Consider the following 27,466-nt stretch of genomic DNA (forward strand, 5'->3'; position numbering starts at 1 on the left):
TTTTAACTTTGTCTCTGTTTACCTCCCTGGCCTTAATGCTAGAAAGGAAACTATTTCAATCTGGAACCATTGCTCACTTCTAGTTTTTTAAATGAACCTTTCCTTTCCCCTGCAATGTATCCTCACTCCTCTTTCGATACAACTCTTGCTCTGCTTGTTCATCATTCTCTATTTTGTAGAATGTTTGAATTGGGATTGCAATTTTTGGTCCCTTCTCCATGGTATTGAATTAAGAAGGGGACCTTCTGTTCCCTTAATCCTGCTGTCAAACTGTTCCTGCATGTTCATTCCTTTATTGTAGGATAATCCTCATTTATTCTTCTTTCAAACCATAACTTTGTCAAATTCCACATTCCATTTACACTCTACAATATCCGCTACTACCTCAGGTTCAGACCCCACTCCAAACATGCACTACAAAACCTTTTCATTGCATGACAAATCCCTATGTAAAGAAATCCTTTTTAATCTGTGACCTCATTTTTTTAAGCAACTATCTTAGACTGATCATTCACCAAATTCTCTTCAATGCAAGCAATTAATATTGACTTCCCTCTCCCCATTTACTCCATCAAAATCTTTCATGATTTTAACTACAGTTACATTATATCACCTGTTCATCCTGCTCCAGTGGAAATAGTGACAGTATTGCAAGGCTTTCCTCAGATCAACGTATAGACAGGGAGAACTAGGGTCATTGAATCCAGCAAGCTAGCACTGCCATTCAATAAACTCATGGCTCATCTGATTGTAACCTCAAATTTGCATTCTTACCTACCCAGATAGCCTTTCAACTTACTGCTTATTAAGAAAGAATTGTCTTGTTTTATAGTCAAGGACTCTGCTTTCACCACTTTTTAGGAACAGAATTCTAAAGCCTTGCAACCCAGCATTTCACCTCAGCTCCGTTTTAAATGCAAGTCCTTGAATTTTAAAGCAGTGACCACCAACCCCAGTTCTGGGCTCTCCCACAAGATGAAACATCCCTCCTCCAGCCACTCTATCAAGAGCTTTCGGAATCTTATATGATTCAATCAACACACTCACTCTTCTAAAATCCAGCAGATACAAGCCAGGTCAACCCAATCTTTCCTCATAAGACAATACAGATGAGAGTAGGGTAAACATTCCCACCACCACTTCCAAAGTATTTACAGTTATCCAGTTACAATTTCGATCCTTAATAATCCTTGTGAATTCACACAGTGTAACATTTACTGTTTGAATGTTCTTTCTATTGTAGGGTACTTAATTCTGTATGTGTACTCTTGCATGTCTGACCAACAAGTTCTACAAATTTCTCATGTATTCTTTATTTTTGAGAGTCACGTCCCTGCTGATGAAACCCAAAATGCTACTGGCCTTTTCTAATACAATTTATCATCACTCATACCTTCACAGAATTAGATATCAAACCCCTACGTCCTGTCATTCATGCAACACCGATCATTTGAATGGATCAGTCCATTCCCCATGCCGAGTTTTAACCTAACACGCTGGGAGATATAATCATTTGACAGATGCACGTGCAGAAACAGGCTGACCAACTTGTTTGTATTTGTCACAGAAGATGATAAGTTCTTGACTTTCTACATTAAGAATTTCAGACTAGCAGCATGTGTAGATAACACTGCTCATCCCTTGCATTTCTCCCACTTTCTAACAAGCCGGCCTATCCTAGATCTACATTAACAATGCTATTGCTGTGAATGATGCACAGCTTTATCCATTGCTGCGTCTTGCATCTTGCTGTGAAGGCAAAAATGACTCGAGATAAAATCTCAAAACAGGCCAATGTTCCCATTGAATCAGCAACCTGATTTCCTAACAGAGCACGTAATTAAGACTTGCATTGATATAACAGCCCTTATGACTTCAGGCCATTCCAGATTGCTTGAGACAATAGATGGAATTTAAAGCCTTCCCCTGCAGCAGTTTTGGTGGCAATCAGGGCATTTAATTAAGTGAAGTTCCACCTCCACGCCATTAAGTTTGTGGTGGGAAAAATGCATGGTCAGCCTTCCCACCTTGCTGCCAATTAGAGGCCATTAATCAATTCTCACTAAAAGTCCTCATCCTGCTGTCAGTAACATTAACCCAGAAGCAGGCAATGAGCTCACCAAACAGGAGGTTCAACAAGCAAACCTGTGTGCTGAGTTGATTTTTTTAGGTTCCCCGGGGGTTCTCTTGCAAAGGGACACAATGCCAATGATCAAGGGAGGAAACATTAGGAAGAAAGAGGCCTTCTGACAACCTACCTTGCTGCTGCCATCATTACTCACTATTATTACGGTATAAATTGAACACTAAGTTCTTGTGACCACACAAAGCAGCTAAGTAAAGAAACTCAGAAGTTGCTGTCTGGGTTTTCCTACACTGCTACCTTGTTGATAGATTCTGTGTTGAAATCAACGGCAAGTTTAAATTAACAGCACTTTTCCACAATTTACCTACCAAACATGCAGAAAAAAAGTTAGGTTCATGCTCTCAGGTGCAAGTGTATTTTTAGAAAGTCTCATTTATTGCCAAATAATCTCTTGCACTCTGATTCCTTATCGCTTTGTTATTCCGATCTTTCTTTTCCTCTCCATTTCACTTTCTGTACGTAAAGCTTTATAATGAAGTAAACGTACTGGTTTAGATTCGGAGGCTGAGGTGGGTCAAAATGTATCGAGACGCGAGGCCCAAATCTGGATTCCCAGCACTGGCAATTTTCCCTGGAAATGAGATAACGTGGGCTGGACTGAAGCCGGCATTCTTGTGTCCTGGCAGTGCTGACATTTTGTAAAAGTGGGAAATTTAGGCTTTCCACAATTACAGTGCAAGTCGGGTCAGTGAGATCGGAATAAGCCAGGATGTGCAGGCGGGAACCTCTAAAAGACGGGTACAATAAACATTGCCTACCTAACACCACTGTCATATGATGTTGCCTAAGGTCAGTGGGTAGCAATGGCGCCATTTTGGAAAGAAAAATTACCCTTAAATAAAAATAGTTGACTGGTTGTTACAGCTGACTGCGGTTCATTATCTGGACAACTTAACAACTACGTGCAAGTGGAAAGTCTTCAGATGCGTTAAAGTGCATTAACCAGAGTGCATTAGGTTGAATTTTTTAAAAATCTCCAGCTCTGATGGTACAAAATGTCTTTGGTGATTTCATTTTATTCTTAGGTCCAATCACATTATGAATACTTACCTGATTTACAAGACAATCTATCAATACTGCTCAGTGTAGGATTTTAACACAGCTGCTCAGGTAATTCTGAGTTTGCTCATTTTAATAGATTTATGGGCTGTTGAGAGTTACTGGCTTTTCAACAGTATAATCAAGAATTGTGTACTCATTTTGATTCCTTAATATTATTGTCGGGCTTTCGAGAGGTCTTTATGGTGGATATAGTTGAGTGAGTTGGGAAGTATGGAAGAAATGGGTGAGAGAAGGGATGAGGAGTGGTGGTTGTCAGGGGGAATCCTCACACTGACTGACAGAATTGGAGGGCTAACATGTTGCAAATAAACGAGGGCCTTGCAACTTTAACATCCAACTATACTCCAACTAAGGAAACGTAAAATCCACCAGCTGCCACTCACAAGGAGATAGCACCACAAGGCTGGTAAGTTTCCAGTCTCCCAAATTCTACCTCAAACATGGAAATTTGGCGCAATATGTCTCACCGAGGTTCCTTGATTATTATTGGTTCGTGACTCACACGGTTGCTTGCCCTGTCACAGTGGGTACCATTCTGGAAAGGACTCGAGTAACTACAAGTTACTATTCAAAATGTCCACGAAACCTATATCAAATAGATGTTCACACCATTGAACACTGTTCCTTTGCACTGCGTTGTTTTTTGGGGCTAATGAGTGAAGGCTTTTTGGTCTGGTATTTCTTCTCAAACGTTCCAAGGAGTATAGCAACTGTTAAACCCGATTCTGCCACTTCCAAAGTAGCTCTTTCAGAAGATTTATTGCCTATTTAGAACCTCATTGTTTTCAAAGGAAAATGCACAGTGGGTGGTTAAACACTGGCTTGTGTCTGTAAAAATGAGCCTGGTCCCGCGCACCATAATACCAGAACACACTCAGGGCAATAATCAAAAAAAGTTACTGTGGCATAAAGCACACCAAAGAAAATGAATTCAATTCCCTTACTGACAAATTTCTATTAATTGCTGACAGAGGAACTGAGACTCAGGAAAGGAGCATCTCTGCAATAGTCAAATACATAAGGGAATTCTTAGTCAATGTGGTAAGGGGATTTTGATGCCTCATATCTGGACAGAAAATGAATTCTCTCTAAACTGTGAAGTAATCAGCCTCCAACAATCTGAGCATTCATCTCAAAAGGGCAAAACACACAGCTTAGTGTTCGAAATTATCGGCGTCAGCAAATGGCACTTTGTGCGCGATTTAGCCACATTTCTGAGAGGAATGATTGACAAAGCAGCATACTAAAGGATCTCAGCTGAGTTGGTATTATACTCCGCAGATCTCTCAGTAAGTGTGGTATACCAGGCAGACCCTCTCCCTGACACCACCAGCACCTCCATCCCAGGAGACCAGAAAACTCAAGTTTTCGTCTTGTTTTGTGTACAGATTGGCCTCACAATGTGAAGGTCTAAGGGGCACGGGCAGCAAGGGAAAAAAAAAATCAATGCTAGCTGATAGGTGGTGCCCACTTCCATTTTACTACCATCATATCATTCTGTCTTTCCTTCCCCCAATCCAAAGACCAGAAGGTCCTAGGCCTGTGACCAAGGCTACAGTGCTCCTCTTCGGTTCCCACTTCCTGGTGTATAGGCCTGTTCAGGAAAATAGATTCACACTGAATGTGAGCCAAATCATGTCAACGACCTGGTGCATCATTTTCAAAAGACAAAATTGGATTCCTTGCATTCAGGAGAGAAGTGAGAGAGAAAAATAATTTATCATTAAGGTAACAGGAGGAAAACATAAAAGCTTATTGTAGGACAAGATTCCCCAAATAATTACCTATTTAAGTGAATATTCACTAATCATTATTTCATTTTTTTTTTAAAAAACAACATAATCCAGACATATTTTTGTTAAAAAAGATGATGGAGTTTTGCAGAAATTTAGAAGCGGAAACTTTTAAAAATGATGTATGACCCATTAATGCCCACAGTACAACTGTTCCATAAATCTCTTAGAGGGGAATATAACAGCACAGGGGAAACGAGATTAATCTGAGGGAGAAAGGAGATGACGGTTATACTGAAAGAATGAGTTTAATTTGTGACAGAGGAGGTTCACACAGAATATGACCCCCTGTGGGACCCCATTGTATCCCAGAATCTAGAGACTAGAAACAGACAATCACAAAGGCAAGCACTTCAGCAGCAGGGCATCCAGGAATTACCTTGTACACAGTCAACTTTTTAAAATGCAAATTTAAACTTCCCGATGCAGGGAGGGATGGCCTGTGTTAACTTTGCAAACTGGAACTGATCAATTATGCATCTACCCGCAGCATTCTCTCCTCGACTTTGAAGTGCATTGCTGCACCTTTAAGTTGTTGAAACAACAGAACGAATTCCAAAGTTCTTGGACAAAAACTAGGAACAACAACAAAATGTTGCAAGTGTAAATTTGGCAGGGATTTGACATAATTGCAAATAAACCACTTCTGACTGTGTGGCTGGTTGATTAATTCAGTTGATTCCTCAGGCCAACATTTTGGCACTCACTATGGCATGTTCGAGCAGAGGCCAGTGCCACACACCGAGTTCTCTCATGTCGGAAGGATTACCTTTTATTTTCTGTTTTGTTTTCTGGGAGCAAACATTTACCAGCGGCGAGTATGGAAATGACCCAAAATACACCCATCATTCAGCACAGGACCATGTCAGCAAGTGAAACTAAATGCTTTCTATTCCCCTCTCCTAATTGATTCTCAGCACTTGGCAGTAGCGGCACTCAAAAGGCAAAAGACAATTAACTGGGTTTTTAAAAATTGTTGGTTTAAATTTACTGCTACGCAGGCAACTCATGTACGGAAAGCTGAAATATCCAGACCAACAGATTCATCCATCACAGTACCTATTCATGGCCTTATATAGACTAAACACTGGACAAATATGCACTGGCTACAACATTACAAATGTGCTGTATACACAGCCAGCAAGATGACGCACTTTTCTCCATCCCCTGCACACAAGTTTTATGCCCTAATTATAACAGGAGGGCTGAATGCTCAAATAAAAATTGAAAGGCTTCATTACCAACAGCGATTGCGCTGCATGTTGGGCGTCATTTTAACTGCAACATGACGTTTCAGACAGTGTAACAAGTGCTGTGTGCCACTCCCACACCTTCCAGTTTCCCAAACAATTATGGATAAGAAGTCTAAGTGATAGGACGGCAAACGTGTGATTCTGAAGCGGGAGAAGGTTTCATTGGTGATACCCACGGTCGGCTAACAATACTGTACCCGCCTGGTGCTGTGAAGGATTCCCTGGATGAAAAAAAAGTGGAGGCTCCGCATCATAGCCACAGCTTTGCTGTCAAATGTCAGTGTTCGGCCTCTGTGATGCCTTTCCTAGATGGCAGCTACCCAACCAGTCTCCTTCACTCGTGCTACGTACCGGTGCTAACCCAACAGCGTCTCCATACATGGAGCATGACAAGCCAACATGCGTAGGATTCCTTGCTTAAAGACACTCGAGGAAGTTGACATCAGGAAGTGGGACAGGGGCACAAGGAGCCAAAGCCAGCCCTTGGCTGCCAGCCTTCCAGGGTGCTTTCCACTGCCAAGTCCACTCCATGACTGAGCTCCCACTGTAACTCACCTGCACCTCACCATTTCCCCAGTGGGGCATCTGCGTACAGGGCAGTAGTTAGTCTCTGATCGACTGGCATGCATTAGCACTTGGCAATTAGGTACCCAGATGGCAGAAGACATTTTTCTTTATAATATGGATGTCACCGGCTGGCCATGATTTATTGCCCATCTGTAGTTGCCCTTGGGTAGATGATGGTGAGCTGCCTTTTTGAAGTGCAGCATTCCACCTGCTGTAAGTTGACCCACAATGCCGTGAGGGAGGGAAATCCAGGATTTTGGCTCAGTGACAGTGATTGAATGATGACATATTTTCAAGTCAGGATGGTGAGTGGTTTGGGGGGGTACATACAGACAGTGGTTTTCCCATATATCTGCTGGCCTTGTCCTTCCAGATGGAAGGGTTGTGGCTTTGGAAGGTGCTGTCTGAGGATCCTCGGTGAATTTCTGCAGTGCATCAAGTAGATATTGCACACTGCTGCTACTCAGCACCAGCAGCAGAAGCAGTGGATGTTTGTGGATGTGTTGCCAATTGTAGATGTGGCTGACCTTCCCGAAAAGAGCAATGCCTGGGTTTCACCTGTCCCTTCCCCAGGATTCTGCCCTACGGAGACTGTCTGAACCTAGAAACCCCAAGGCCATCAGAAAGGACCAAAATTGTGTCCTATTTCTTCTCTCACTTCTGGGTGTCATCTACTCTCAAAGGAGAGGGAACAGGCCATGTTACTAATATAGCTCATCATACTGACACATGCTCTGGTCTCATTAAGGGTAGCATGCACACCCAGTCCCCTCATGCTGCTGAAGAACCTTTTCCATTCAGTCCCATTGGTTTTATTGTTGTATTCTCTTCCACAGGCACTAGCCATTTCAAGGGACCCTCAAATAGGAGAGCTGACTAGATAATAACATAAAAATCAGGGACCAATCCAAAATTACCAGCTTGAATGGATGCCCACCACAATCATATTAGCTAGCATGAATCACTGCCGTGAATCTCGATAAGCAAAAGTGGATGAAAGCCAAATGCACTTGCTGACTATAGTTCCTTTATCTGTCCTGATTATACTGTCTTGACATAGATTCTCAGGCAGATATAAGAAAATCTGATCCCGGACTGGAGCTGCACTTAATGTAAACGCACAGAATCGGTGTTGTGAAGAAGGGTAATATCAGACATGAAACATTACCTCTCTGTTTTTCTCTCTCCACAGCTGCTGGCAAACCTGCTGAGTTTCTCCAGCATTTTCGGTGTTTGCTTGAGAGCAGAATTGGCACATGACAAACCCTACTTCTCCCTGATTCATATTCACAAACCTCAGTGCTGGCCATGGAGTTTCTATCTTTCTAATGTGTTATGAAACAAATATAAAATCATTTACAAGTGTCAAATGGCAGCAATAATATCTTGCATTTATAACGTACCGTCAAGATCAAAAAGTCAGCTAATTGACACAGAGTGCCATTGAGAGATATGAGTACATGTGGTCGCAGGTGCATACCATCCTGACCTGGAACTATATTGCTGTCCTTCCACAGTCACTGGGGCAAAGTGACATGGAACTATTCCCACTGTGAGGTACATCTACAACCCTCGGACTGCAGTGGCTCAAGAACACAGTTCATCACCACTTCAAGCAATTAGGCATGGGCAAGCAATTTAGTGCCTCACATTGCATGAATGAATTTTTTAGAAAAGAGTCAGGTCATGGAGGCATCTTAAAAGGAGGAGAGAGATTTAGGGAGGAAATTTGAGAGCTTTGGGTGCAGGTAGCTGAAGGCAGATGCACCAATGGTGGAGTGATTAAAAAATTTTAAGTGACTAGGTGGAGACACAGGAATAAGAGTCAACCCCAGGGTCTAGTATATCATTCAGAGAGAAGGTAGCTGATCTGTGACTTAACTAAATAGACCTGCTTTCTATCCATACCCAGTAATAACTCAGTTAACAAAAATCTCAGTTTTAAAACAACCGATCACGTGTCAATCACCGTTTGCAGAAGACAATTCCAAACTTGTGTAGGTGACGTAACGCATCCTGAGTTCATTCCTCAACGTTCTGGCTCTACATAGCCTCCTGGTCTGAGGCTCTCCAATTAGCAAAAATAGTTTGAAAGATTTTTGACCAAATCGGTCCTTACTTCCTAAATTTGTCCAGGTATCTTTCTAAGAAATCTTTGCAGTATTCCCTCTAGGGTCAATATACACTACCCAATGAGAAATAAGGCCAATAATGAGCTGCCCAGAATCGCTCAAAGTACTCAAATTATTATCAGAGGGCTTTATATAGTTGAAGCATGACTTTTATCTTGTTTGTATTTCAAGATTTGAAAGGTACAAGGATCTTGATGGTCAAAGGGCTGGAGGACATGGAGTCATACCAATATTGTTGTACCATCTTAGAGACCCTTGGATTACAACTGACAGCTGATTGACACCAGAAATTTGTTACAATTCATTGCCAGTTGCTGAAATTGAATGGTTTACTCTAGCCAAGTAGCTATTTCTTTAAGTTCTGTTTTTGTTACAAATGTTTTTGTTCAAACATGGCTAGATTAAGGATACAACTTGGGGCCATTATGGTGCAAATACATTAGTTTCTCTGATCTTAGGTTTTCTCTGACTGGATAGCTAACACAATAAAATAAACCATACACTAAAAACAAAACAAAACACCATGAATGAGAACACTTCAATATTTTTTAAAAAGTCACTACCAAACTGAACAGTGACAGCAGGAAAACTGAACAGGGTCGACACAGTGGCTTGGTGGTTAGCATTGTGCCTCACAGCATCAATGACCAGAATTTGATCCCACTCTTGGGCACTTGTCTGCATGGAATTCGCACATTCTCCCTGTGTCTGTGTGGGTTTCCTTTAGGTGCTCTGGTTTCCTCCCACAGTTGAAAGATGTGCAGGTTAGGTGGACTGGCCATTCCAAATTGCCCATAGTGTCTAGGGTTGGACAAGCTAGGTGGAATAGCCATGGGAAATGCAGGATTACAGGAATAGGGTAGGGGAGGGGTGGGTCTGGGTGGGATGCTCTTCAGAGGGTTGGTGTGAACTTGATGGGTCGAATGGCCTGTTTCCACACTGTGGGGATTCTATGAATACAGGTATTTCTGCTATAACACGTGTTTCGTTAACATGAATTGGCTGTAATGCAATTGATGAACGATTAGTGGATGCTGTTTGGATAATGCAAACTTTCTACTGTACAGGTGTAGCGATTTCCCTATAACATGATTTCCTATGGCACGAGGTCTCAAGAATGTAACTATCGTGTTACAGGAGAACTATCTGTAGGAGATGCGAACTAAATGCTTAAAAAGTGTTTCAAAAGTGGGGATCTGTGTCATATAAACAGATTCATTACAACACAAAGAATAGCAAAACAAGTAGTATTGTAAAATAGACAATTGCAAAAAAAAGAGGAAAACAGAAACCTTCATTTCTTTCGAGTGTTTGGCAGGCTTGAGATAGACATAAAGGATTTCCTGATAAGAGTCCTACATCACCGTAATAGATTAATCTTCACATTTCCTTCCTTAGATGTACCTTCCAAATTCCCAACCAGTACCATCTAGAAGGATAATAAAATGTGAGGCTGGATGAACACAGCAGGCCAAGCAGCATCTCAGGAGCACAAAAGCTGACGTTTCGGGCCTAGACCCTTCATCAGAGAGGGGGATGGGGAGAGGGAACTGGAATAAATAGGGAGAGAGGGGGAGGCGGACCGAAGATGGAGAGAAAAGAAGATAGGTGGAGAGAGTATAGGTGGGGAGGTAGGGAGGGGATAGGTCAGTCCAGGGAAGACGGACAGGTCAAGGAGGTGGGATGAGGTTAGTAGGTAGATGGGGGTGCGGCTTGGGGTGGGAGGAAGGGATGGGTGAGAGGAAGAACCGGTTAGGGAGGCAGAGACAGGTTGGACTGGTTTTGGGATGCAGTGGGTGGGGGGGGGGGGGGGGGGGGGGGGAGAGCTGGGCTGGTTGTGTGGTGCAGTGGGGGTAGGGGACAAACTGGGCTGGTTTAGGGATGCAGTTGGGGAAGGGGAGACGTCAGCTTTTGTGCTCCTGAGATGCTGCTTGGCCTGCTGTGTTCATCCAGCCTCACATTTTATTATCTTGGAATTCTCCAGCATCGGCAGTTCCCATTATCTCTGATACCATCTAGAAGGACGTGGGTGGCTGCTACTAACAGCACAGTAGGTTTCCCTAGGTCTACAAGTGTGTCAGATGGTGCCACACCAACACCTTCTCAGGAACTAGTAGGGACGGGACATAAATGCAGGCTTTGCGAGTGGCAAATAAATAACAGAAGAAATCTTTAGCACGAACTGAAAACATGCATTAATATTTCGGAGAGATGGATGTTCCCTTTGAGATAGCCAGCATGCCAAGGGTTAATACAATGGCAACAACTAAAGAAAAAGTCTTCTGTCAGTAAAAAAAATGCAGTGTAAGGATTAGCACACACACACAGAGTTCACTGCAAACTGTCACTTTGAGAGGAACAGCTCGAGGGTGATGCATTCCAATACAGTACTTTGCATAGTTTGGCAAGTTTAAATTAGTATTCAGAGCTTCTGGCACTTTATAAACCTTAATAATTGTGGTCCTCGTATGAGATATGGTAGAAATATTTCATGCAAAACAGAGACCATGGAAAGAAAGATGCGCTCCCTCACTGATTGTATTAGAATTAATAACTTTCTGTGGAAGATTTATCTGTGTGTTAATGTAACTTGGCTCCCAAGCAGTTTTACACATGTACTTGCAATTTTCTTAGGTTGACACTCAACACTCACACCAGGTTCAATCAAGCTGGTTTTCATCAGAATGTAAGGTTGTGGGATGAACATTCCAGCGCTGTGTGGAATGGAGGGGAGGGGATAGATTAGCCATATGCTTCAGTATCACAGCTGCTTACAAACCATTCAAACAGCGTCACACTGAGCTTCTATATATACGTCCCACAGATCACTAGAATGCCAATTCCAAAACACAATATTTTACAAAACATTTGCCTCTCACCTCTCAGTCCCAACCCCCGTCCACAGCCTCAGGCACAACAACGAGATACTGAAATTTCACAGCTGAGCTTCATATGGGAAAAGCTCCTCTCTGGTGCGGTCAAATTATTAAAGCTCTAGTTACAACCGAGTGTCAAATCATTTGAAGCTCAGCCTCTGTGTGAGAACTGCCACCTTCATTTCAGTCAACCCTCTCTTGCATTTGCAGATTCTGGCAAACAATGTGATGCCGTTCAAAAATAATAACATGCTGCAAGTCAAATCACACACTTGGATACAAATTCACTTTAGTTCTAGTTCAAAGAGCCTTACTCGCTTGATGTTTCATGGGATTAAGAGGCGGAAATTGCTGCAGGCAAGGATCCTCGCTAGGCCTGCATGCAGGGTTTAGAATCAGTGATACTGTGTTGTAGTTCTACTTCTGCCCTCGTTCAGATCTAACAAAGCCTTGCAATTTAAACACCTGCTTGCACAAAGCCATGTAACTCCACTCTCTCAACCTCTTCCAACTATTACTACCAGCACTTTGAAGCTGTACAAATGACACAAATGTTTGCAGAAACTATACAGACTGCAGGTTTGATGCTGTGCTGTGCAATAATAAAATGTGAATGTTGCATATACCTGGCATACTAATTAAGTGCGGCTCTTTCAATGCAAGAAAGTCCATTTTCAAGATCCTACATTCTAGGCTACCCGTTGGCACAACGATTCAACTTTCCTTTCCAAGCAAAATAGATTGCTTTTTTTTAAAACCCATTGAAGGGATGAACAGCTACACAAGTTGCTGATAATTCCAATTTCCAACCCCCAACTTGCCTATCCAATGGTCTCTCCGCTAGCACTTTCACCCACTCTCGCACTTCCAGCATGAAATTTTTGACCTAATCAGGGAGTTAAAATTGTTTGGGCCTCAGGCCTGCCCCTTACACCCTGTTAAAATTCGAGCTTCGACCATCTCGTTGCTTCACGATACCATAGCAACCAGCTTATGCGGGAAGTGGAGAAGAAAATCATCAAAAAATTACACATGGCCACCCCAAATTCCACTGGGTTACCAAGATCATTGAGGATCACCAAAATCACCTTCCAGAAGCAGTGGATTCCCACAAATATTGCATGGTTCATACACTATGATATAAATCTAAATCAATTTGTTGCAAGTCACCCAGTGAAGTTTGAGCAAAATGACCTTGTTTGAACAACATTCTGAACTCATTCTAACCTCTGACATTTCGCTCCCTTCTTCCCAGCTAAGGTTGTGGTACATTTTTACTGAAATAGCAGGGGATTTTTACTTTGGAATTGAATATTTCCCCAAGATTTGCAGGATTTGAGATTTGTTCCCTTTGTCTGAAAATCTAGCACTGGATGCTTGTAAATCTCTCAGCAAATCAGGTTTTATCTGTCGTCCTGATCCCAGTCCAGCTTCCACTTATGGATCTTATTAAACGTGAAAAGTTTCTTCACCAATCTCCGCCAAGCCCAGCAATGCTCAGAAGTAAGCAACATCACAGAAAATATCTGTCATGCAGCTAAGAGTGCCAGGCCGGGGAGAGATGATGAGTCCTCAGGATCTGGCTGAAATAGCTCCTGGAAGCCTTGGACAGGTTAGTAGATGGGGCTAAGGGGAAGGGAACGGGATCATGCTTGAACCAGTGTGCTGACATCAGAATGGACATTGTGACAATTAAAAGGTCTGTCAAAAGCCCTCTCCTGATGCCTTCTACCAATGCTACACAACAGGCCAAGGAAATTGGGTGGATTAGTGTGCTGTACACCAGAGGCAACTTAAATCCTCAGGTCTTGACATTTTGCTGCCGAGCCGAAAGGCTGTTTGATGTCACAAATCTAGGGCTTGGCAAGGTTGAATTATGAAATGTCTAAATTGGCAACACTCAACAATTACCATCTGTGCGTTTTTTTTTCTGCGCTGCATTATCCTTGATCTGATGTTTGGTAATGTGTGTTTGATTAACTGCCTTTTTGAAATATTAATTACAGCACCCCAGTGTTTCAGTGGACAAATAAAACCACTTCATGAGCCATGCAGACCACGGAGGCTGAGTGTGCCCACTGAAAGCTGAGTTAGCTGATTTTAGCAGAGATGGAAACACCCTAGTGGTGGGTGCAGAAGAGCAAACAAGCCAGGGCTTGATCACTCCTTCATGGTGGAATATGCATACACTTAAATTTATGTGTGCCAGAAATGGAAAGAGATATCAAGGAAGAGAAAGAGGCGTCAGAGATGGGCCAGGTGAAAGCAAGAAAGAGGATGGAAACCTTAAGTAAAACTGATAATGTTTCCCAATTCCAGTTGACAGGGAGCAGTATGGATGATGTCATCAATTCGTTTAGCAAAAATCTGCTGACTATCACACAACGTGGTTCCATCAGAGGCTTCAGCTTCTGACCTGAATGCAGCCTTATTTCAAACATGGACAACGGGGCTTAAACTCCAAAGATGAGGCGACAGTGACTGCTCTTGACATCAAGGTCACATCTGATCAAGTGTAACGTCAAGGAGGGGCTTACAGTGTGTCTGAAAAAGGTTGATTAAAAATAACTAGAAAAGACAATAAAGTGTTCTTCTGGTGCAGAGGTAGTGTCCTTACTTCTGAGCCAGAAGACCCAGGTTGTCCACATGGGTGTCATGACATCACAGGTTGTTTAGAAAATATCTAGCAACAAGGAGTTCGAGCAAAACTGAAGCCAGTGGGAATTGGGAGAATCTCCCCACTAATTGGACTCTCACCTGGCACAAGGGAAGATAGTTGTGGTTGTTGGACCTGATGATTGATAATGTGTAGCACCATTTGAAATTCCTCAGATATTGAAGCTGCCTGTGTCAAAATGCAGCAAGACCTGAACAATATCCAGGTTTGGACTGACAAGTGACAAATAACATTTGCTGCACACGAATGCTGAGCATCTCCAGCAACAGACAATCTAACCTTTGCCTCTCAACATTGAGCAATAGTGATGCCATTCAATCATTGACTATCAACGTTCTGATGGTTATTACTGACTATTAAGTGGGCCAGCCAAATAAATACTGTGCTTACAAGAGCAGGTCGGACTAGCAGGCACGTGACAGGTAACTCACCTTCTGACTCCTCACTGCCAGTCAACCGTCTGTAAGACACAAGTCAGGACTATGATGGAATACTCACTAATTGCCTGGATGAGTGCAATCCAACAACACTAGAATCTTGAAACCATCTAGAACTTAATTGGCACCACATCCATAAACATTCACTTGGTCCACCATCAATGTTCAGTAATAGCAGTGTGTACCATCTGCTCGATACATTGCAGGAATTCACCAAGGCTCCTTAGACAGCATCTTCCACCTTTACCACGTAGAAGGACAAGATGAGCAGGCACATGGGAACACTTGCTGCAAGTTCCCCTCCAAGCCACTCACCATCCTGACTTGAAAGTATATCGCCTTTTTTTGTCCCCTGTGTTGCTGAGTCAAAATTGGTGTTCTCCCTCCCTAACAGCATTGCAGGTCTACTGCACCATGTAGACTGCAGCAGTTAGAGTTGGCAGCTCATCGCCTTCTCAAGGGTAATTAGGGATGGGTAATAAATGCTGGCTCACCAGCAACACCCACAACCCATGAATGAATTTAAAAATAAATCAAATGCCGAGAATACACCAAGATAAAAAACTACCCCAAGCAGCTGAAGCGAATACAATAAACACATTTAAACACAAACTAAGTCAGCATAATGTGCTTGAAAGAATTACAAAATTACGCTAAAGACCTTAGATGAAGAGATGTGGGAGGAGGCTTCAATGCTGGGATAGACCAGTTGGATTGAATGGTCTATTACTACACTGTTCATCCAATGCAGTTTCACATAATTCATGTAGCAGATACTATGGGAGGCATAACATGGAGAAGTTTTCTAATAGAATTACACAGTTTGGGGGTTTGAAATAAGAGACTACAAGACAGCACTTCATCCGGCAATTGCATTGTACCACACGATTAAAGGGGAAAGCAGGGCAAAACATCAAAATGGATAGCAACACTAAAAGCTAGTTTATCACCCTTCCTTTTTAAATTAAATTGCAGGAACATTTTACCAGCTTCGAGGAATATCTGATATCAGTGCAGAAGGGAAGGTCTGAGTGAGCAATTTTGAACTGTTAAGGCCCAGGATGCACATTGCCCTGGGCCTTACCCTTCACTGGGCCTCTGACTGCTGCATACGTGTTTCTTCACAGCTTCTGCGCCCAACAGATTACTACATCAGTTCAACTCATTTAGCAAAACCAAACTTAAAAGGAAGGCTCAAAACATGCTCAGAAAGGACACATTAATAGTTTGCACATAAGCTAAAGAAATCCAACTGGCAATGTTTCACCTGGAGACAGCTCTACTCCTCCTTTCTGGGCAGATATTCAGTGTGGAATAATGTCTGAACGCAGGCTGCACTGTTAAAATGACGTGTAAAGCCATTAACATACCCGATTTTCAACAATATTAAAAAATAGCCACTATATAAAGCTAGACTAATTTGTTTCCCTTTAAAGCATCAACTCAGTTATTATTCTATAATTTCAGATCCAACATTATTTGCTCTGTACGTCATACTTGATAAACATGCTACTTTCAATCACAGGACTGACTGCTTTACTCGTGTGACACCCCACAGCCTTGCATTCTATCAAAACAATGTAAAATCTCACTTGCCTCAAGGAAAAGGTGAATTGTACTTGTTAACAGATTTCCATGTTTCTTCAGCTCATGTCGTGTATTTACATACCAATTTCAAGCTTTCATGGTCACTTCCTGCTGATTAAAATCTAAACTAGCATCAAGAGACAAGTGTGGGATACTTTCTTACACAAAAAAAAAATCAAGAGATGGCATGAATGGAGACGTGTTTGATGATTTAGAGCTACTCTGTAACAAAAACAGTGAATAACTTAAACACATTTATTTCTGCTAGACAAAAGGGTTTGGGAAAGGGGAGAATCAAATAGCCAGTCAAAAGGAATAATCCGAACTAGTTGTCTCTCCTGGAAAATATCTGTCAACGTTGTCAGAATTCTATTTGGCAGAGATAACAAGGTGTGGAGCTGCATGAACACAGTAGGCCAAGCTGCATCAGATGAGTTCGAAAGCTGACGTTTTGGGCCTAGACCCTTCTTCAGAAATGGGGGAGGGGAAGGAGGTTCTGAAAGAAATAGGGAGGCAGGGGCAGGTGGTTAGAAAATGGATAGAGAACATAGATGGAGAGAAGACAGACCGGTCAAAGAGGCGAGGATGGATCCAATAAAGGTGAGTGTAGGCGGCGAGGTAGGGAGGAGATAGGTCAGTCCAGGGAGGACGGACAGGTCAAGGGGTAGGGTGAGATTAGTAGGTAGGAGATGGAGGTGGGGCTGGAATTGAAAGGAGGGGATAGGTGCAAGGACAGGTTAGGGAGACGGGGATGAGCCGGGCTGGTTTTGGGATACAGTACGGGGAGGGGGGATTTTGAAGCTTGTGAAGTCCACATTGATACCATTGGGCTGCAGGGTTTGCAAGCAGAATATGAGTTGCTCTTCCTGCAACCTTCGGATGGCATCGTTGTGGCACTGCAAGAGGCCCAGGACGGATATGTCATCTGCGGAATAGGAAGGGGAGTTGAAACGGGTTGCAACTGGGAGGTGCAGTCCCACCCCCATCTCCTACCTATGAACCTCATCCCGTCCCCTTGACCTGTCCGACCTCCCTATCCCCTCCCTACCTCCACTCATCTTTATTGACTCCATCCCCGCCTCTTTGACCGGTCTGTCACCTCTCCAACTATCTGCTCCTCTATCCATCTTCTATCCGCCTCCCCCTCTCTCCCTATTTATTTCAGAACCTCCTTCCCCTCCCCCATTTCTGAAGGCGGGGTCTAGGCCCGCAACGTTAGCTTTCGTGCTCCTGTGATGCTGCTTGGCCTGCTGTGTTCATCCAGCTCCACAGCTTGTTATCTTGAATTCTCCAGCATCTGTCGTTCCTTCCATTTGGCAGAGCCTTCCACACTTTGAGAGCTTTGCCAGGTTCAGACAATGGCCTCACAGCTGAATACTTGCCAACAATTACTGTTTCAGCTCATGCACTTCATTATCAAAACCACCATCTTCCATCTCAGCAACACTAAATAAAAAAACAAAACAACTGCTGATGCTGTAAATTGGGGACAAAAAAATGCTGGAAAAGCTCAGGTCTGGAAACATCTATACAGATAAATCACAGCTAAACATTTTGGCTTAAGCGACCCATCCTCAGAACAACCTGAAATGTTAACATTGCTTTCTCTCCATAGATGCTGCCAGTCCTGCTGAACTTTTCCAGCAATTTCTGTTTTTGTCTCAGCAACACTGCCTGGTTGTATTCCAATCTCCATCTGCTGAAATCCCAGTGTATTTGTTCATTACTACATTTTTCCAAGGCTGTGGTCCACAATCTTACTCACAGGAGGTTCCACACACTGATCACTCCTGGTCTTTTCCACAAATAATGACATTAGGACCGGTGAGCAAATAGGTTTTGCAGAAAAAGAGGGAGGCAGAGAGCTAAGCTTAGGGTCTGGGCAGGTGAATGCATGCTTACTTCACCTTTGGCAACTAGTCCCCATAACTGTTATATTCTTGCCTTCTGGGATTGTTTGGGATATTTCTGTACAGCTCCTACCTTGTTGGATCTCTGTCTGTTTTCCTAAACTCCTTCAAAACCCTGCCCTTTGACCATGCTTTTGTTGCCTAGCACCTCCAGTTTGAGCACAAATTGCTGGAGATCACATGGATGCTGCCTGACCCACTGTGATCTTCAGCATTTTTTTTGTTCTCAGTACAGGTTCCAGCATCTGCAGTAATTTGCTCCCAGCCTCGCTACTCCCCCGCTCCACCTTTCCACACAACCTTTGTTTATTCTCCATTTTATAGGCTTATAATAATCCCTCCCAGCAGGTAAATGTCATGGAAGTGGTGGCAGGGGGTGCTCCCTACCACACTGTACCTACGGCAGGAGACTGGTGCAGCCAGACAACCATCTCCCCGCAAAAGCCCACCACAGGGATGGCACAACCAGCTGAAAACAGCTATTTATTTTGTTCTTCTGGGGGCTGTCAAACCTCCAGAGAGGTTTGGCTGGGAGAACCCGGTGATTCAAGCCATTGTTGCTACTGTTAAATTTCCAAAAGTACCCAAAAGCAGAGCGTCTCAAAAAGAAAACAGTGCCTTTGGAAGAGCATAGGGGTCGGCAATTAAAACAAAACAGGTCACATACGGGGAGGAGAAACAGAAAAATAAAGAGAGGCAGAACAGGAAATTAAAAACGTTAAATAAGAACAATCTGCTGCCTGGTGCTGCTCTTAAACACAGCTGCTAGTCCAAACACTCAACTCCCACCTCGGCTGTAATCTGGCAAACTCATCAAGATGAGCAAATTGGTTCTCTATCTCGCCTGCATTACTGACAGCTGGTTGCTGATAGGTCAAGTAAGGATCTGTCCCAATGGCTGACATCCATGGGAATATCCTCTGGCTGGTCTATTCCAAACTCCTGAAGAAAGATAAAACTGCTGCAGCCATGCAAAATTTATTTGAGAAACAACAGGAAAAGCCAGGCATCCCGCAGATAAACGTGGCCAAATTATCCATGTGGTACTTGTACAGTGCTCGGTGCTCTACCTACAGCCCACACTATCATCCAATAGAGAAACAGAACATTGTCAACAAGCGTCATATCAGATCCTAAAACATGAAAACTTCTGAAATATGAATACAGATGGATAACAGCAATGTTGTTTCAGGGCTGTAGAATATTCATAGTTAAATGCTTCCATTTTAGCCAAGTCAAAAGATAACCTCATGTCTCTGACAATTCAAGACAGTGCCAGAGTTAGTAACTTTCATAATTTTAATCACATAACAAAGCCCGTGCCTCTCCATTCTCTGCCAGTTACTGCATCAAACAAAGAACTCTGTTTTACAATTAAGCAAGAGAAGTCATAGTATTAGTGTTAAAGGTCACTGCTATCCCAGATTGATTTGTCAGGCCTGTAGGTTGAGCACTGCAGTCAAAGATATCTGACTACTGATGGCAGGTTTGCCTCTGACTCAGCAAAGAGTATTTAACTCGTTAACTTATTAATCAGCAGAATCTCTGAACACACACAAAGGCCATTGAGAAACTGTTGCAAAAACCTGCTGTAATAGCCCCATGTTGACAGCTCCGGAAACCTGTATGCACCAGATGTAATAGCTGGATAGAGAGTTTAATCCATCTCAATCTGGTTTCTTGGCACAATTTAAATTTTAGTTTTAAAAATATATTTTCATGACAGGGTGACATTACATTGTTATGCATTGATGAAATTCTATCACATCACCAGAAATGACAATGACCCTTTAAGCTCAATATCATGGGCTATATTACCTTTCTTCCAGCGTGATGAGCTTAAAGAAAAGCTTGACGCTTGAACTTATGCAGCTTTCTCACAATGTCACAAACACATTCAATTACTTTGAAGTATAATAACTGGCGATTTTGCTTATCGTGAAATGTCACAGACAGCAAGGTTGAAAGAGGCATACCAGGCTTTCCCCTGCTTTTTTTAAAAATAAAGACTGTTACAGAAACTGTGCTGTTCACCTGAAAATAACAGACAGGGCCTCATCTTATGTTGCAATGCATAATCAATAACTGTTGTGCAATGTCAATCTAGGTTACGTGCTTCAGGCCAGGAGTGGGCTTTGGACCTTTTGACTCTAAGATGGAAGTGCTCTTAAATTCAGCCAAAGTAATACTTGGCAAGTATTTTTAATTTTGTAATTACTTTCAAACTGCTTTCCGGTAACTTTGGGAGCTACTGTCTGCGAGTACTTTGGCCCTGCTGTGGAAGATGGTAGCTCAGATTGCAAAGATACCATCCTTCCCACCGCTGCTGCAGTCAACATGGAAATAAACTGCCGAAATCCTGATCCAGATGCAATCCAGCAGTGGAACAAGGCACAGAGAGTCCCCCACAAGTGTGTCACCTTGCTCCTACGCAGTGGCACCTACACCTATGTTTCACCAGCTGCGCGCCGGGATGAAGTTAAAACTGCTCATTGCACGCATTAAACTTGGCAAGTAAGATTTTACTGCCATTTACATTTAGGTTTGTGGCTAAAATATTCCTTCATTGTGGAAAGGAAAAAGAATTACAAAGTTGTCAGGAAAAAATATCTGCATTCCAAAGATCAAATCTCCACAATTTCAAAGGCTGTTCAGGAAGACTAAACAGACAATCTCTTTCTGGTTCATAACAAGATTTGAGTTTTGTGTTGATCACTTGATTACCGTTTAATTCTTTTCATTTTTGTGTCCTCCATAATCTTGTTAATAGTTCAACCTTATCACAGTCATGAACAACCTGGTTAAGAGTTTTATTTCATCCGAGTCACCTGAGAACCATGTGAAGAGTTGGATTTGATCAGAATTCTTTTGGTACTGGGGGCAGAGAACACACACACACTTTTCTCAGGAAAGGGACAAGCATTTTACCTGGAGCATTGGAGACTGAGAGGCTACTTCATAAAAGTTTATAAAATCATGAGGTGCCTGAATGGGGTCAACAGTCAAGGTCTTTTTCCCCCAAAACCAGACAGCATAGGTTTAAGGTAACAAGAGAAAGATTTGAAAGGGAGCTAAGGGGCAACTTTTGCACGCAGAAGGTGGTGCGTGTATGGAATGAGCTGCCAGGGGAAGTGGGGGCTGATGCAATTACAACATTTAAAAGGCATCTGGATGGGTGTATGAATAGGAAGGGTTTAGAGGGATATGGGCCAAATGCTGGTGAATGGGACTAGATTTATTTGGGATATCTGACATGGACGAGTTGGACAGAGGGTTTGTTTTCCATGCTGTACATCTGTGACTCGACCTCTGTAAGCGGCAGAAAACAATTTCCCTCATAAAAGTAAACACCCGAGTTTGTTTCAGTTCATGCTTTAAAGCTCATTGTTACGAGCCTCCTTATTCACATCGTGTTTTCAGCAGCTATCTATAATAAGAGAGTAAACATATGAGCTGCCTGATGCCTTGGCTTCATCACCTTCAACAAGGCAGAAATCAAAGTAATGGCCGCCACTGTACAGTATTAGTCTTACACTGTTTAAATTACATCTGCAGAAACGGTGATGTTAAAACTTACACTGACACCAGAATTAAATAAGGTAACTTCTCGACAGAAAAAACAGTGTCGATTCTAAGAAGGACTGCCTACAATAAAACATTAAGTCAAATCACCATATTCCCAGAGGACCAGAGGGCCGATCTCTCATTTGAGAGAGAGAGAGAGAGAGAGAGAGAGAGAGAGAGAGAGAGAGCGCGAAAGAGACAACTGGTGGTGGTTTAACCTGAGGGTTAGCAGGCATTAGGCTTGCGAACAGGTTGACCTTCCTGGTGACCTGCTGCTGGTGCAGGAATTGAACCTATCACTCTGCACCACAAACTAGCCATCCAGCCAACAGAACTCACTGGCTGCCATGCGTCTCCATTCACCACCCAACATTATACTCTCAATACTCAAACCCACAATCCTCACAAAAGTGTCTCCTTATTCAGAGTGCAAAATTGCCTTCACATCAAGTCAATTTCTGTGAAGAAATGGCAGCGCATTCATAAAGGCAAGGTCTTCAGGAGCTAATCAACATCACGGCCCTACACTGTGAGGAATGCTTCCAGGATTATAGTATAAAGTCTTTCATTAGACAGGAGATGCAGCACTGTTTAGATTTCTGTAGTCTAACATTTAGACATATAAAGCAGAAGAAAGGCACAGTATATACCATTTCTCCATACCCTTTGTAGCTGAGTTTGCACTTCTTCTGTCACAATGCACCATCCTGAACTGAGGTATTGTAGTTCACAGTCATTATCATCATTAAATTCTGCTGTTGTTCTCAGAACTGTTACAATGCTATCGATAACTCCTTATCTCTGTTCAGCAAGTTACTGAAAAATGTGGCTGAATAGCAAGAATAATTATTTTCTGTTACTAGTAAATAACCATTTTGAGGGTGCCAGCGATAACACAGGTCAATAACGCTTACAACTGCATCTGTAACTGTTTCAGTTTAGACTATGGGAGACTGTGCCAATAAACAGTGCCTAGTATTTCCAATGAAAAAGCAAGCACACAGTGCATTTTTTCCCTGTACAGCTGCAGCTCAGATTAAGGAGCCTGATTTAAACTTAGCAGAAACACTGGGAGCCAGCTCATCAACAGGTCTCCTGAAAGGACAGAAGTGACTTCAGTCAGACATTCTAAACAAAACATAAAACTGACACAAAATGGAACACACAAGTTTCATCTTGATACATTTCAGATACCTAATACATCTCCCAAAGATGAATGAAATTACATTTATATCTTCTTGCGTCATTTTTTTAAACCAATGAGGAACAGCTTCATGTCAACGCCACAAGTTTGCTACATTTTCCTCTTACGCTTGTACATGTCACTCAGACAATTCTACTACCCAACAAGGTAGTATAAATGTCATAGGCGTTTAAGCAGGAATCCTACAAATACAAAGGAAGAAAACCTCGTAAATTTAATGTTTAGGTAGTTGTCTTTCTCAACCGTTTGCATCAAATACATTCCTTCTCTATGTGGCATGTATGAAGGTGTCTGGAAATAATGGATACATTTTTACAAGGTCTAGAGTATTTTTTCTCCTTTATTGATTCATGGAACATGGGCAATATGGGCTAGACCAGCAATTATTCCTCATCCCTAGGTATCCTTGAGAAAATGATGGCTAGTTGCTTTTTCTTGGACCAATACAGGGTCTTCACACGTAGGTACACTCATAATTCGATTGGGCAGGGAGTTCTAAGATTTTGACCGGTGATAGTGAAGAAACAGCAACACAATTCCAAGTCAGGCTGGTGCATGGCGTGGAGAAGAAATTCGCAGGCGTTGGTATGCCTATGCATTTGCTGCCCTTGACCTTTGAAGGCACTAGAGGTCGCAGGTTCGAAAGGTGCTGTTGGAAGAACCTTGTTGAATCTTGTCAGTGGAGCATACTGTTACTTCTTGCATTAGCGTTGAAGGAAGTGGAGGTTGAAGGTGGTAGCTGGGCTCCCAGTCAAGCATGCTGCTTTATCATGGATGGCGGCAAGTTTCGAGTGTTGTTGGAGGTACATCATCCAGGTGTGTGGGGCATATTCCATCGTACTCCTGACTTGTGCCTTATAAATGGTGAACAGGCTTTTGGAGTCAGGACAGGAGTTACTTTTTGCAGAATTTCTAGTCTAATGAGAGTTGAGGAAGAAAGCTTTGAGATCAATACCTAAAGCACTATAGATAGATAGGCCTTGCTGAAATCCTAAAACAGCTTTACTGCTTTAGGGATAATGGGAACTGCAGATGCTGGAGAATCTGAGATAACAAAGTGTGGAGCTGGATGAACACAGCAGGCCAAGCAACATCTTGGGAGCAGGAAAGCTGACGTAGCGGGCCTAGATCATGAAGCATCCAGGCCCAAAATGTCAGCTTTTGTGGCTTTTCTGATGAAGGGTCTAGGCCCAAAACATCAGCTTTTGTGCTTCTAAGATGCTGCTTGGCTTGCTGTGTTCATCCAGCTCCACACTTTGTTATCTCAGATTCTCCAGCATCTGCAGTTCCCATTATCCCTAAAGCACTAAAGCTGTTTTAGGATTTCAGCAAGGCCTGTGTATTAGCACACAACCACAACAACACATGACTGAAGAACACATCAGATGGGCCAACGCTCACACGCAAGAGGTTCACATTATTGGTTAAGGGGAGGTTTATATTTGGGTAGAATATATAAAATAGGATCACCAATTTGTTGTGATCTCAAAAGAAAATGTGAAGTGAGGCAAAATGTGATTTGACTCTCTGCAAATGTAAACACTTTTTGCAATTTCAGTGCGTGAAACAAGGCTGGACCCAATACATCAGTGAATCAATACAAGTGAAAAACAAAATGTGGAGTAGTGGGCATTATGTACAAGAGGGCACGAAAGCCACCCAGAGACACCTAAACCATGCACAATAATCCCTACGTTTCTGGATGAATTGCTGGTACATTAGAGAGGCTTCTTTGCAACAATCCCAAATGCCATTCTGTGGCATTGAGCACTACACAAATACTTGAGCAATCAAAGCTGTAGTCTCCTTAACTTGTGCCGACTAGTACTATCATGTTTAAAGAGGCCTACAATAAGTATTTGAACAGCTTGCAAACAGCAGGGATTGCAGAGAAAACATTTGGATTAGCAGGTATGATGAGAGGCAGTGGTTAACACAAGACCAGCTGGGGCCTATGCATCCCAAAACGCGATGTTCCACTCCCATTATTACAAAGCACATTGGTAAGGAATGTGCTAAATTTAGTAATGGCTCTCTCTTGATCTCCTTTACCTGCAGGCAGCATCTCTATGTGACATCTGTTTTAAACTCCTACCTGCTCCATCCACGGCTAACCCAACCCTTCGACCTCAAAGTACATAATGAGGTACACACTAAATGGAAATCTCAGCACGGGTGAGTGTAATCATCTAAAGAAGGTCACATCTTTCTCCACGACTCTCAGACATCTTTGCAGACGCTGATTATCTAATTAAATATAAACTTTACCAAGACTTTCTTCTCTTTGCCTACATAGTATGAACGAAATTAGTTCATTCATTCAATAAGAGGTTTCACATTAGGAGTTCATCTCTTCCATTACTGCTGTCCCCACATCTTGCTTTCACCATACTGAGTCCACACCAGTTACTCCTCAACATATAACAAATAAAAACAGGAAAAGTGAATGTACATAACATCGTGCTCTGAAACTGTTAAAGAAAAGGACAGGCAACTGTTCTGGGTCTAAATCCTTTACCAAAAATAATGAAAACAGACATAAATTGTAATGATCATTTAAGAAGGGGTGAACCAGCTCCCCTCATTTCAACCTTCTTGGTTAGTTGTAACAAAGGATCAAGTTCAGTTTAGCATGAGGCTATACTGCTGTCCGATTAAAGTTTACTTAACTATTTTTACTATAAATAACAAAAGCAGTCAATCACAAGTGTTTTTTTTGTGAAAGAATGAGCGACCTTCCTTCCTGCTAAACTCCTCCACCATCTCAGGAGAAAAAATAAAAATGTGATATCAAGCATATAGGCTTTGTGAAGTCACTTGGCCCGCATACAAGCAGGTAGAGAAATAACAAAAAAGGGATAGTGTCCAGTACAAAGGAAGATAAAAGAATATATAGATTAAAGCCCTTTGCATTTATTAGAGACATAATGTTTGAATCTGCAATGATGGATAATTAGTTTCAGAGAGTCCACCAGCTGTAGAGAATATTGCAACCACCTTTCAAGTTCTTGGTTCTGGGATTCCAGTCAGTGCTTTTGAACTGGCACTGTGTGTCAAGTGAGAGAGGGGGAGGGGGAGCGGGAGGACAAACAATGCTGGAAAAACTAATTTTGTTTGTACACTGCATCATTAAATTTTCCTTGATAACACATCGAAGCACATGGGATGTTTAGACTATGTAAAAAGGTGCCACTAAAAATGTGGAAAGACATGGACAAAACTAATGGCAGTCACAGGTCCTTAAGACAAAGTAGTTGAAAGCTCTGTGGAGTGATTAAAATCAAAGCTTCTCAAAAGGTCAGTTAGAGGGGTGCTGGTGCCTCAGACTAATGAAGGGCTAAAGAAGATTACAGGGGTATGGAGGAGTGAAGGCATGAGGACAAGATGGAAATTGTGAAGTCAAGATGTTGCTTGACTTGAGACAACTATAGGTCAGTGAGAACAGGTACGGTATTTGGATGGAACCAGATGTGCACTAAGAAACGAGCAGTAAAGTTCTGGATGATCTCGCATTCACGAAACAGATCACTGGAAGCCAGTCAGGAGGCTTCCAACAGCAGATAGGCTGAGGTTAACTGGGGCGATGTTGCCCAGGTGGAAATATGGGGTGTTAGCATTGACGTGAATATGCGCTGAAAAGCCATGATAGTGAGGTTACAAGCAGTCTAGGTCAGCATTGGGCATGTATGAGGGAGAAGAATGGACTTGGTGTTGAGGGAGTGGAATGTATGGTGGTAATTAACAGTTAATGCTTTGGTTGGTAAGGAGCAAAGCACAGGGATAGGCCCTTCAGACCACCAAGAGTGTGCTGACACATCCTCTTCTAGACTAAAAACCCTTTCCGCTATAACACAACTCTGTATTCCTGTTTATTCCCTGCCTACTCATGTACCTGCAAAGATGCCTCTTAAACATCGCTATTGCAAACACTTCCACAACCGCCTCTGGCTGCGCATTTCAGGCACTTACCACTGTGTAAAAAAAAAACTTGCCTCTCTCATCTCCTTTAAACTTACTCCCTTTTATCTTTAACCTAAGTCCCCTAGTAAATGACGTTTCTACCTATGGATAGTCAGAGCCTTTTTCCATTCTGTCCATGCATCTCACAATTTTGTAAACTTCCAGCAGGTTGCCATGCACCCTTCAACATTTAATTGAAAACAAAGTTTGTTCAGTGTCTCCTTTTGTTAATACCCTCCAAACCAGGCATCATCCTGGTAAACCATGTCTGTACCCTCTCCAAAGCCTCCAGAGGATT

At 42.5% G+C, this 27,466-nt stretch overlaps 1 protein-coding gene across 4 annotated transcripts in view; it reads right to left on the bottom strand.

Annotated features, from left to right (window-relative positions):
• Nucleotides 1-27,466, bottom strand: part of lama5 (laminin, alpha 5) — a 296,732-nt gene that overhangs the window by 222,261 nt on the left and 47,005 nt on the right. The window contains exon 1 of one of the 4 annotated variants that reach the window (XM_048549970.2): nucleotides 11,833-11,888. The exons of the other annotated variants lie outside the window; for them this stretch is intronic. The gene's annotated coding sequence lies outside the window, so the exon portion shown is untranslated. Of the gene's footprint in view, nucleotides 1-11,832; nucleotides 11,889-27,466 lie in introns of those variants that run through there. 4 annotated transcript variants of the gene reach the window in all.

Source organism: Stegostoma tigrinum, chromosome 19 (assembly GCF_030684315.1).
Source record: "Stegostoma tigrinum isolate sSteTig4 chromosome 19, sSteTig4.hap1, whole genome shotgun sequence".
Lineage (NCBI taxonomy): Eukaryota > Metazoa > Chordata > Chondrichthyes > Orectolobiformes > Stegostomatidae > Stegostoma > Stegostoma tigrinum.